Source organism: Protopterus annectens, chromosome 13.part0 (genome assembly GCF_019279795.1).
Source record: "Protopterus annectens isolate FY-2018-M chromosome 13.part0, PAN1.0, whole genome shotgun sequence".
NCBI lineage: Eukaryota > Metazoa > Chordata > Ceratodontiformes > Protopteridae > Protopterus > Protopterus annectens.
Window position 1 is genome coordinate 1,115,909,831 of NC_056747.1, and position 13,160 is coordinate 1,115,922,990.

Consider the following 13,160-nt stretch of genomic DNA (forward strand, 5'->3'; position numbering starts at 1 on the left):
TTACTCTTGCTAAATCCAGAATGGGTCTTCCCTTAGTACAAGATGCAGCATGAAGTAAAATCCCGTCCCTATATATCCTCTTTCTCTGATATCAATTCTATAGGTCCTTGGGAGTTTACTTTACTTTTTTTTTTTAAATGATAGGATGCAGCCTGATTTTATTACTTGGAAAACTCACTAATGCTGGGTAATTTATTCCCACTGTTTTGCAAACAGGGACAGGACTTGCTCCTATTTTCACTGGACAGTAGGGAAGGGTTGGGCTGGGGTTTTCTTAGAGGGGGAGGGATGTTGTTGTGGACAATCATAGATGTTCCCCACCAGTTCTACATGTGGAGTTAAGTTTGTCGCTTTTTTTTTTTTCGTAAACTCTCCTCCCTCCTCCTTTTGTGGCTTTCCTTTGCTCTGTTTGAGAGGAAAAGTCCTGTTTTTGTTCAGATAATTTATAAAGATAGTTGGTGCGGCCTTATAAAAGTTCTTTAATAGACTGCATAGCCTCCCCCTTTTCCTCTATCTTTTTAGCATTTTTTCAGCAGGAGGTTGAAAGAGAAGCTCAATAACCACAGGTGTATCCAACAGCTCCACCTTAAAGTGCTCAGGAAGGGACTGCCTCCCACTCTAGCCATGCATGTCTCCTCATTACTGACCCCAAAAGCAGCAGCCCTGCACGAAGCATCAAGTGCACTACAGCCACACTTCATGGAATGCCTAACAACCAAGGAATTAAGACTGCACAAGTCCAGCAATTTCTTTTTAAGACCCTTATTCTGACCCCCCACCCCCATCTTAAACTGATCACGGATGGATTCTTGGTACTTGAGCATGTAGAACTGGCAGTTAAGAGCCTCAATGGCCGGGGCAGATGAAGTTAAAGTCTTCTTAGCAAATCAGTCAAGAATCTTACTTCCTCCCTGTCATCTGTTGAACTCCTGGACGCCACCTAACCAGAATCACATCACAGCAGAATCAGATAATCACTAACCCTGTAAAAGTGGTTAGGCTTCCTAGGCGCAGGGGGTTGTGAATCTGGTTGAAAGGCTGTATTATGAAATAGACAATCAATGGTCACCCCACAGGTGGAGACTCCAGTAATTCCTATCAAAACTGGCCATACACATGGAGTATGCATTAGGACAAATCAAAATTCCAATACAGGATTGTCAAGAGTTCAAAGTGTTTAGAGCAATCCTGTCATCTATATAATTATATTACTAAAGACAAAATAAATCCAGTTCTAAATCCTTCTTCAAAAAAGGGATAGACTTCGGATCACTCCTTATACAGGTTTTACTGGGCTTAAGTGCTTTCATCCTTGTAGACATAACTGGATCTGAAGAAGTGTACAAGGAAGAAAAATGCTCCAAGAAATCTGCAGAAACTGGTACATCACATTACAGATGCAGACAGAATAGTTGTGTAAAAATATTACCATAACCATAAATGTCCTTTTCCATGTTGCAACATTCATAACATGAGGGATTCTCCACCTAGGTGACTCAAACATCCAGCCAGTATGCAAAAAAACTTTTACTACTGCAAGGTATGTGGGATGTCGCAAGAAGGCAGCAGGAAACATAAGCAATAAAAGTGACGTCCTCAAGTACTATCCTCAGAAAGTACAGTTGTGTACACTTATCATAAATGTAAATGTTAGAGTGTATTCACTGTTACAGTCATCACTTTTGGGTTATCTGCTTGCAGTAGCCCTCAGTCAGCCTGATTAACAAAGTCTTGGGTCGGTTGCTGTCCCTTCTTCCATGACGTCAGGGGTATAAAACATGCAGCCGACGCCATTACATCAGTTTTTCTTGCCCCAGATGTCAGGTGCCCCCTTAATGGGAAGCAATTAAGTCTATAAATATACAAGGTTATACCTCCAACAAAAAAGCAAATACACCAAAAATCTTTTGAAAATAGTAAAGGAAAGTAGAGGTATATCCAAAAAAGAAAAAGAAGGGGGAATGGAGGGAGGGTAAACAGGACTGCAACAGTGAATACACTCGAACATCTACATTTACGGCAAGTGTGCACAAAGTACAGTTTTGTACCTACCATAAATGTAGATGTCCGAACTGGATAGCATCTGCAGTCATAACAAGTGGGTTGTCCTGTCGTCAGGCAGCCCTGCAGTCGGCCGGATTCCAAAGTCCGGGTCCGGCTTCGGCTGATGTCGCACTCCACCCGACGTCATCTCTGTTGGTCTTCGGGTATAAAAGCATCAGCCGACGCCATTTTCCTCAGTGTTTCTTGCCCCAGATGCCAGTAGCCCTCTTGCAGGCTAAAAATTTGGATAGATGCCAATGTTTCCAAATAGATAGAGGTAAACACAACAATAAGCATATATGTACATATATACAAACAAATACACCATAAAAGACTCCCCCCCAACAGCTAGCTATTAGGAGGGTAAACACCCTAGGAGTACCACAGAGGGAAGGAGGGAGGGTAATCCTGACTGCAGATGCTATCCAGTTCGGACATCTACATTTATGGTAGGTACAAAACTGTACTATGTCCTTCATGGATGCATCTGCAGTCATAACAAGTGGGTAGAATACCATAGCCAACTAGGGAGGAGGATAAAAGTAGATTATGGTGTGTTTAGGATCCCTTGCAGTACAGCAGTGGCAAACCCTGCTCGGGATCTGGAATATAGAGGCAAATTATAATGCTTGGCAAATGTATGCACGGAGGTCCAAGTAGCCGCCTCAATAATGTCTTTGGTTGCCACTCCTCGTAAGAAGGCTGTGGTAGTGGCTGTTGCCCTTGTAGAATGAGGTCTTATGTTCTGTGGAATTGGTTTTCCATGGAAGGAGTAACAGTATCGTATGCAATTTCCTATCCATTTGGAGATTGTCTGTTTGGAAATAGCTTTTCCTTCCCTTCCTGTTGCATAGGCTACAAAAGTTGGTCAGTCTTTCTGCTATTTTTGTTCTGTCCAAGTAGTAGCGTAGCTGTCTATGTACATCCAAGGTATGCAGTATTCTTTCCCTCTGTTTTGTGGGTTGGGAAAGAAGGTAGGTAGGTGGATTGCCTGGTTTAAAGACACTCTGGATACCACCTTGGGCATAAATGTAGGATTAGTCCTCATGGACACTCTATCTTGGTGGAAGATTAGGAAGGGTTGCACTGCCATTAAGGCCTGTAGTTCTGAAACCCTCCTTGCTGAAGTAATTGCCAGTAGGAAAGCAGTTTTCCATGACAGGTGTTGTAGGTCTGCTGTTGCTGCTGGTTCAAAGGGTGATAGTGTCAACTTTTCTAGCACAAAGTTTAAATCCCAAGCTGGTAATGGTGGTTTCCTTGGAGGTTTTACATTTTGATTCCACTGAGGAACTGCCTGAGCAAAGGGTTTGAAAGAACAGGTGGATCAAAGCTGTATACTGCTGAAAGAGCTGATGCATGTATCTTGATGGAGGAGTAGGACAGGCCTGAATGAAGAAGTTCGCCAGATACTCCAGAATGTTAGGCATATCTATGTTTGACACACCTTTTCCGCTTTCCGTACTCCAAATGACAAACCTTTCCCATTTTCCAGCATAGTTCCTTCTTGTTGAAGGTCTGCGTGCTTCAAGAATAATGTCTTTAACTCTTTGGGAAAGTTCTGGATTAGCTGCTGCTATGTGATGTTCCATGCAGTCAGTTGCAGCGTTTTAGGTTTGGATGTATGATGCTGTAGTTGTTCTGAGTTAACATCAAAGGCATCAGGGTATTGGCCACATATTGTTCCGAGACATGCTCTTCAGTAGTGGGTACCAGTGTTGTCTTGGCCAGTTTGGAGCTATCAGGATTATCCTTGGACGTTCTTCCTTGATTTTTAGTAGTACCTTGTGTATCAAAGGAAGAGGTGGGAATGCATATGCTGTTAGGCCTTTCCAGTTGAAGGAGAGTGAGTCCACTTTCCATGCTAGTGGGTGGAATGTCCTTGTGCAGAATTTTTGAGCTGGTGATTGAGAGGTGATGCGAATAGGTCTATCTGTGGCATTCCCCATTTCTTGAGATGGGCTTGAAGATGTCCGGGTGCAGCTTCCATTCGTGGGCATCCGGAGTGGTTCTGCTTAATATGTCTGCTAGAGTATTGTCTTTCCCCGGTACAAATATTGCCTGTAACTGAATGTTGTAGCTGAGTGCCAGGGTCCACAGCTCCAAGGTCATTCTGCATAGGGGTATGAATGAGTGCCTCCCTGTTTGTTGATGTACCACATGACTGTGGTGTTGTCTGTCCTTATCATCAACTGGCCCTCTGAGAAATGGTTTGAACTTTTGGATTGCCAGTTTTACTGCCAGCATTTCTTTTAGATTGATGTGCAGGTGAAGTTGATCCTGTGTCCACAATCCTTGCACGCATTTGTCCAGCATGTGGGCCCCATCCTAGGTCTGAAGCGTCTGTTGTGATGGTCTGGCTTGGTTGACATCTGCGAAAGGGTAGGCCTGGGTTTGACTGGCATGCCTGAGCCCACCATAGGAACTCCTGTTTTAAGCATGGAATTAGTGGGATTTCTGTTTCTAGACTGTGTCTGTGTTGGGACCATAAATTCTTTAGGTACCACTGTAGTTTCCTCATATGTAGTCTGGCAAATGGGACCAAGATTATGCATGATGCCATGAAGCCCAAGGCCTGCAGAACTTTTCTTGCTGTTAACTTGTTCAGTTTTGTTAGTGCCAAGAAGTAAAGAGGAAGTTCTTTTTGTTTTTCTGTAGTCAGGAATGCCATTTGTTGTACTGTGTCCAATTCAGCCCAAGAATGTCCTTGTTTGGGATGGTATCAGCCTTGACTTTTGTAAATTGACTGTGTATCCCAGTCCTTGTAGCAAGTAAATGACCCTTTGTAAATCTGTTGTCAGCTTGCTTTTGTTGTCCCCTTGTAGCAGGCAGTCGTCCAGGTATGGGTAAATTTGAATTCCCTGTAGTCTGCAAGGGGCGATTACTGATGCCAGGCATTTTGTGAATACTCTGGGCAGTAGATAAGCCAAAGGGCAATGCTGAGAATTGATAGTGCTCTGATCCTGCAAGAAATCTGAGGTATCTTCTGCAGATTGGTCGAATGGGGACGTGCAGGTATGCCTCCTTGAGATCTAGAGTTACCAGCCAAGACTCCTTGCCCAGCATGGGAAGAAGTTGCTGTAGGGTCAGCATTTTGAATTTTGGGACAATGATGTATGTATTTAAGGTGGACAGGTCGAGAATTGGTCTCCAACTTTTTCCTTTCTTGGAACTAGGAATAGTCTGGAGTAGAACCCTTTCCTTGTTCTGCTGTTGGCACTCTTTCCACAGCTCTCATGTTTGCTAACTACATTATCTGGCGTAGAGCCTCTGTTTTTGATTTGGAGGTAGATTTGGCATTCCTCTTTTGACTGGTAAAGTGTGGAAGTGAAACCGGTAACCTTGATCTATGGTTTGTAAAATCCACTTGTCTTTTGTTATGTAGTGCCAGTTCTTTGAAAATAAGGTTAACTTTCCGCCTAGAGGAGCTGCTATTTGTTCCCTGGTAGGCGGATTTAGGATTAAGTCACTGTGGTTGTGCTGATGTAGTGGCAGTGGCTGTGTCTGTGCCTCTGTTGTTACCTTGCCACTGTCGTCCTCTGTAGGCACCTCCTCTGGATTGGTTTCTGCCTCTGGAACGCCTATTCCTGCCCCTTTGAAATTTTGTGGAGTCAGGAAAGGACCAATTTTGGCAGGCCAGTTCCTGCTAAACCTTGGGGTTGAACCTGCAAGAAATCTTTAACAGTTTGAACAGATTTTGCCTTTTCTTCCATTTTCTTCATAACCTGCTGGGCAGGTGTACCAAACAAACTTGTCTTGTCCATAGGAGCATCTAGCAACTTAGCTTTAACATGATCCGTAAAGCTTGTTCCTTTAGCCATGCATGCCTTCTTATCACTGTGCCTGTCATGGCTGATCTAAATGAAGCCTCCAGTGCATCATAGCCACATTTTAAGGAATGGTTGCTAACCTGTTGTATGTTATTTACCATCTCTAATACATATTTCTTATCAAGAGATTCATCAGTGGTTAGTTTTTTTAGTTAACTGATCAAGCATAAACTCTTGGTATTGTATCATGTGAAACTGACAGTTTAAAGCTCTAGCTGAGAGAGTAGCTGAAGTGTAGACCTTTTTACCCCATCTGTCTAGTGACCTTGCTTCCCTTTCAGAAGGAGTAGGGTTTTTAGCTGTGGTCGCGGCTACTGCCTTGGGACCCTGGGATATAGTTTCTGGGTCTGCAAGTGGGGCCTTGTAAAGGTGGTGATGAGTATCTGGCACCCTGTAAAATCTGTCTGGTTTGGCAGGGGCTGGGGGTAAAGAATCTGGAGCGGAGCAAACATCATTGAAAGCATCATCCACCACAGAGAGAACAGGAGGTATAGCTAAGGGCCTGTGCTGTGGGAGGTGCAGAAAGGTCCTAAGTCTTTTTCTGGAGTCTGAAAAATCCTGTTGCTGCCATTGGAACTGTTCTCGCATGGCATGCAAGGTTTCCCAAAGGAGAATTCTTCTGGTGGGGAAGCAGCTGGAATGGATTCTTCAGCATCAGAATCTTCAAAATTGGAGAAGGAGCCTCAGGCTGGTCAGTTATGTCTGATTCATCAGCAGAATCATCAGAAGACACTGGCTCAGGGGCTCTGCCCTAGGTCTCTTCTCTGGGGGTGAGAGGCCCCGTCTGGGTGAGATTGAGATCCTCTAATTAAAGAAATTAAATCTTCTGCCAAAGAAAGCATTTGAGAACTAGAAGAGGGCCTGGATGTGGGGGGTTTAACAGGCACTGTTTTAGTAGTCTTGGCTGCTTTAGCCCTGGCGAAGGCCTTAATGGACATGGCAGCTGGAGGCCTAGCAGCACCACGTGCTGGGGTAGAGACATCCAAGGGGATGGTGTCTGATAAGTCAACCACCGTAGTGGGTAAAATTTCTGAGGTCGATTCAAGAGTTGTAGCAGGGGCCTCAGTTGTAAGAATAGGTTCATCTGTACTTTGAGCAGTTTTCTCGGTTTCGCCGAAACCGAGACACCCGCGGTTTGCTTTACCGTGGTTTCGGCCGAAACCGCGGACCGCGAGTGTCGGTCTTTATCTTTGCGCTTTTTGGGGGTAGTCGGAGGATCCGACGGCATAATGTACGCAAAATCAGAACCGAAAACTGTTCTGCAAACTCCGACCGACGCCTAAGCGTCCGGTTGAAAGAGGCACAGGCCGAACAGGCTGCTACGTCGTGGGCTGGGCCTAAACAAGGCAGACAGTAAGAGTGGAAATCTTTATGAGGTATTTGTTTCCCACAGGTTAAACAATTGTTAACTTTTTCTGACATCGGCTGAGGCAAGAAAGAGTCCCCAACGGGGTACTTAGCTTTAGAAGTCTTCGAAGTAGTATTCGGTAGAAGTAATCTCTGGATCCGACCGACCGGCACTTGCGAACAGCTTCTGCTTCGGGCGCCACGCGGCAAGAAAGACTGAGGAAAATGGCGTCGGCTGATGCTTTTATACCCGAAGACCAACAGAGATGACGTCGGGTGGAGTGCGACATCAGCCGAAGCCGGACCCGGACTTTGGAATCCGGCCGACTGCAGGGCTGCCTGACGACAGGACAACCCACTTGTTATGACTGCAGATGCATCCATGAAGGACATCTATACTATGTTCTGCATATTTCACTGTTACAGTCATCACTTTTGGGTAGATTCCCAAAGCTAAGGATGGGAGGAGGAATTTAAATAGAATTAGGACCAGCTAAAAGGCCCTGCAAGACTGCAGTGGCAAAGCCAGCTCTGGATTTAGAGAAAATTGGCAGATGGTAATGTTTGGTGTGTACAGAACTCCAGGTAGCAGCTTCTATGATGTCCCTTGTAGGAACGCCTCTGAGAAAGGCTGTAGAGGTAGATGCAGCCCTGGTAAGAGTGGGGTCCGATCCCATGTGGGATAGGTTTTCCATGGTGTTTGTACCAAAATGAATGCAATGGCCTATCCATTTGGAAATGGTTTGCTTTGAAATAGCCTTCCCCTCTGCCCCTGCAGCAAATGCCACCAGCAGTTTATCAGATTTCCTTTGAGGTTTAGTTCTGACTAAGTAAAATCTAAGTTGTCTGTGCACATCTAAGGAATGCAGTATCCGTTCCCCTTTATTCTGTGGATTAGAAAAGAAGGTTGGCAAATGAATGGACCACACTGGATACCACCTTGGGCATGAAACAGGGGTTGGTCCTGAGGGACACCCTGTCCGCATGAAAGATGATGAAAGGCTCCACTGCCATAAGGGTCTGTAATTCAGATACCCTTCTTGCTGAAGTGATTGCTAAAAGGAAAGTTGTTTTTCAAGAAAGGAATTTTAACTCCGCAGTTGCAGCTGGCTCAAAAGGGAGAAGAGTGAGTTTTTCCAATACAAAATTAAGGCCCCAGGCTTGAGTTGGGGCTCTCCTGGGTGGTCTTAAGCTTTTGGCCCCTCTGAGGAACTGCTTGAGCAGTGGGTGAGAAAAGAGGGGTGGTTCTGTGTTGTAAAGAACAGAAATGGCTGAGGCGTGAATTTTGATGGAGGAAAAGGAAAGGCCCTTGTGAAGCATCTCAGCCAAGTATTGAAGAATCTGAGGTAAATTGGGTGCTGTTGGGGCCATCCCCTGAGTTTGGTTCCAGGCACAGAATCTTTTCCATTTTTCAGCATACGATTTTCTAGTACTAGGCCTCCTTGCCTCCAAAATGACACCCAACACTTGTTTACTGAGGGATGGTAATGGAGAGATTAGGTAATTAGCCAGGCTGCCAGGTTCAGGGTGTGAAGCTGGGGGTGCAGAATCTGGCTCTCCTGCTGAGACAGCAGGGTAGAGGTCTGAGGTAGGTGCCATGGGGCCAGCTGTGACACACTGCGCAAGAGGGAGTATCAGTGTTGGCGTGGCCAGTCTGGTGCAATCAGTATCATCCTTGGTTTGTCCTGTTTAATCTTTAGTAGCACTTTGGAGAGTTGAGGCAGAAGAGGAAAGGCATAAACTGATAAGATTTTTCCAGCTGAAGGACAGAGCATCCACTTTCCAAGACTGTCTTTGGGGAGTCCTTATGCAGAATTTGTCCAATTGGTAGTTCTGGGGGGAGGCAAACAGATCTATATCCGGGATCCCCCATTTGATGATCAACATGTTGAAAATCTTTGGTTCCAGTTTCTACTTGTGTGGGTCCATGAGATTTCTGCTTAGATCGTCTGCCGGTATATTTAGTTTTCCTGGCAGGAATTGAGCCTGTAAATGCACTTGGTAGCTCAAGGTTGTGTTCCACAGAGCCATGGCTAGTCTGCAGAGGGGGTAAGAATGGCTACCCCCCTGTTTGTTTATGTACCACATTACAGTGGTGTTGTCCGTCTTTACCATTAATTGTCCTGGAAGAATGTGGTCCTTGAAGGCTGTCAGAGCATTCTGTACAGCTAAAATTTCTTTTTGATTGATATGCAGGTGCATTTGACTTGGGTTCCATTTGCCCTGACTGCATTCATTTCCCTGCCAGGTGAGCCCCCCATGGATAATCTGATGCATCTGTTAGGGTTTGGGTGACAGAGGGTAGAGTGAATGGTAGTCCCTTGTTTTGGTGGCAGGCCTCTGCCACCAAAGGAATTCTAACCATAGGCAAGGTGTGATAGGAATCATTGCTTCTAGATCCTGAGAATGTTGACACCATAGGCTTTTTAGATACCACTGTAGTTTCCTCATATGCAAGTCTTGCATATGGAATTAGTAGAATGCACGAGGCCATGAACCCAAAGGTTTGCAGTATTTGTCTTGCAGATAGCAGGGTTTTTATGGCCAATAGTTTGAAGTAAGTTGTCAAATTAATTTGTTTCTCTGGCGTGAGGAAAGCCATCTGGGAAGTTGTGTTCAAGCTTGCTCCCAGGAATATAATTTGTTGACAGGGTACCAGATGTAATTTATTTTCGTTTATGGTGTACCCCAGAAGAGTTAACACCTTTTGTTCAAATGCCAAATGATTCAGAAGTATGTCCTGGCTTTCTGCCTGAATTAGACAATCGCCCAGGCATGGGTATATCTGAATATTTATTTGCCTGCGAAATGCAATGACTGGAGCTAGGCACTTTGTGAATACCCTGGGCGCAGTAGATAGGCCAAAGGGCAGTGGAGAGAACTGACAGTGCATGCAGCCTGCTTTGAAGCGTAGGTATTTTCTGCAAGATTCCCTGATTGGGATGTGCAGGTAGGCTTCCTTTAAATCCAGTGTTGCCAACCAGGCATCTTTGCCTATCATGGGAAGCAACTGGTGAAGAGTTAGCATCATGAATTTTGGAACAAAAAGGTGTTTAGGATAGACAGGACCAGGATAGGACACCATGAGTTGTCTTTTCTGGGTACTAGGAAAAGTCTTGAGTAGAAACCTTGCCCCTTTTCCTCTTCTGGTATAGTCTGAATAGCCTTTAATCTTAACTTTTCCTCTTCTGGAATAGTTTGAATAGCCTTTTATCTTAAGAGAGAGAGTACTTGCTTTTAAGCCAATACCCACTGACTTGGGGGAAGATCTGGCCAACCTTTTGGGGTAGGTAGTGTGTGGAAGTGAAATCTGTATCCTTGGGAAACTATGTTTAAAACCCACTTGTCCTGGGTAATGAGTTTCCATTTTTTTGCTTGCAGAGCAATCTTTCCCCCTAAAGGAGCAGTCAGTTGAGAAGTGCTTGGAAGTTTTAAAGTCAAGTCATTGAGACAGCTTACCATAGGGGGGAGTCTTACTACTCCCTGATTTGGAAGTGGGAGCCCCCCACTGCTTAGTCCTGTGCGTACCCTGGGACTGAAGCCTGGGTGTTCTGCTGGTTCTGGGTTTGAACTGAGAAGGCCTGGAAGAGGCAGGAAAGGACCAATTTTTTGAGGGCCAATGCCTACTAAATCTAGGAGGCTGCACTTGTAAGAAATCTAACAGTTTGCATAGATTTAGCTTTTTCCTCCATCATTTTAAGAACTACTTCTGCTTTGTCGCCAAACAGGTGGTCCTGATTTAAGGGAGCATCTAGCAATTTAGTTTTAACATGATCTGGCAAAGATTGCTCTTTACGCCAAGCATGCCTTCTAAGTACAGACCCGGTGACAGCAGCCCTGCAAGATGCCTCTAGTGAATCAAAGCCACATTGCAAAGTATGTTTTTCAACCTGTTCAGCAGAATGCATTAAATCCTGTAAATCCTTATTTTCAGCACAATTAGGAATCATCATCATTTTCTGTTTAAGTAATCCAATAATATGCTGTTGATACTTTAACATATGAAATTGGCAATTTAAGGCCCTGATGGCCAAGGTTGCAGAAGTGTATACCTTCTTGCCCCATCTATCCAGGGCCCTGGAATCTCTATCAGAGGGGGTAGGACTTTTGGCAGTAACAGCCTTAATGCCCTCGGGTCCCTGTGAAATGGTCTCAGGGTCCGCAGTAGGAACTTATGAGAATCAGGAACCCTGTAATATCTATCAGGTTTTCTGGGAGCAGGAGGTAAAGAGTCAGGGGCCAAGCTAGATTCCGAAAAGGCATAGTCAACAATGTCCAGCACAGCAGGGATAGCTAAAGGCCTGTGTTGGGGCAGGAGTAAGAAATCTCTAAGGCTCTTTTTAGAATCAGAGTAATTCTGCCTTTCCCAATGAAAATGTTCCCTAAGAGTATGCAAGGTTTCACCAAAAGAAAAATCCTCTGGGGGTGAAGCAGAGGGAAGAGTCCTCTGCATCAGAATCCTCATAGGTAGATAAGGGTAAATCCTGGTCATCCGAGGAGACAGAAATTTCAGAATCCTGATCAGCAAATTCAGTCCTAGGTCTCGTAGAGGGGGAAGGTTGGCTTCCCCTGATTAAAGTAACAAGGTCTTCAGCCATTCTTATCATTTGTTTTTTGGGCATAGAGGCCTGACCATGCGGTCTGGGGCGTCGGTTTCCTAGACATAGTTCGAGTTTTAGGCCTAGAAATAGAAGATGGCGTTGGTTTAATATCCAAGTCAGTAGGCCTGAATACACCCTCGGAAGCCGGTGCCTGCACAGCGGCTCCGGACCCATCCATGGTAGAGATATCCGCAGATTCCACAGTTGAGGCATACTGTGGCATAATAGAGTCCGAATGGGTCTCAATAGAAGCCTGCGAATCAGGGCCTGCAAAAGCGCCTCACTCAGTAGTGGCGAACTGGCAAATAGCTTAGGAGAAGTGTCATCGGCAGCTTTGGACTTAGGCGGCCTGTCTCTGTCTTTATCTTTGTGTTCGGAATGTCGATACTCTGGTGGCTTACCGAAGACATATCTGGATAACTGAACCAGAGTACCAAAATATTTAGAAGCAAAAATGTACCGACGACGAATAGTTTGTGGTTTAAATAAGGCACAAATCTGACAGCGAGGTACATCGTGGTCAGGGCCTAGGCAAGGAATACAGTACGAATGAAAATCTTTGAGGTAGTTGCTTTCCACAAGAAATACAATTACTGACTTTTACTGACATCTGTTTAGAGCAAGAAAAAGTTTCCCCAGCAGGGTACTTGGCTTTAGTTGGAAGACTTCGGTTCTGAAACTCGAAAAGGAAAATTTCAGGAGTCGGCTGAACGGCACTTGCGAACTGCTTCTGCTTCAGGCACCGCACAGCAAGAAAGACTGATGTAATGGCATCGGTTGCATGCTTTATACCCCTGACTACCTAACGTCACAGAAGATGAGACAGCAACCGACGCAGGACCCAAGACTTTGATAAATCAGGCCGACTGAGGGCTACTGCAAGCAGATAACCCAAATGTGATGATGCAACAGTGAAACATGAAGAACATCCAAAAGGTCATGGTTAGCCTGCACAGCGGGTAGGAGTGAGTCCCTCTCTGCTTGCTGATGTACCACATCACTGTGGTGTTGTCTGTTTTGACCAGGAGAAACCCTGGAGAGAGAAGGGGTTTGAAAGCTATCAAGGCCTGCTGCACAGCCATCATCTCTTTTAGAGTGATGTGCAGGGGGAGTTGCTGGGGGTTCCATTGGCCCTGTATGCACCTGCCGTCCAGGTGTGCACCCCAAGTGTAGTCTGATGTGTCTGTGGTGAGGGTATGGGTGGCAGGGTGTGGAGAGAAAGGCAGTCCCTTGTTGAGGGAGCAGGCTGTTACCCCACCAAAAAAAATCCTCCCTCAGGCAAAGAATAATAGTTAAGAGAGTTTCCAGATCTTGAGAGTGTTGACACCAAAGGCTCTTTAGG

At 45.2% G+C, this 13,160-nt stretch overlaps 1 protein-coding gene across 7 annotated transcripts in view; it reads right to left on the reverse strand.

Annotated features, from left to right (window-relative positions):
* GPATCH8 (G-patch domain containing 8) overlaps positions 1 to 13,160 on the reverse strand; it is a 984,951-nt gene that overhangs the window by 402,679 nt on the left and 569,112 nt on the right. The gene's annotated exons all lie outside the window — the stretch shown is intronic.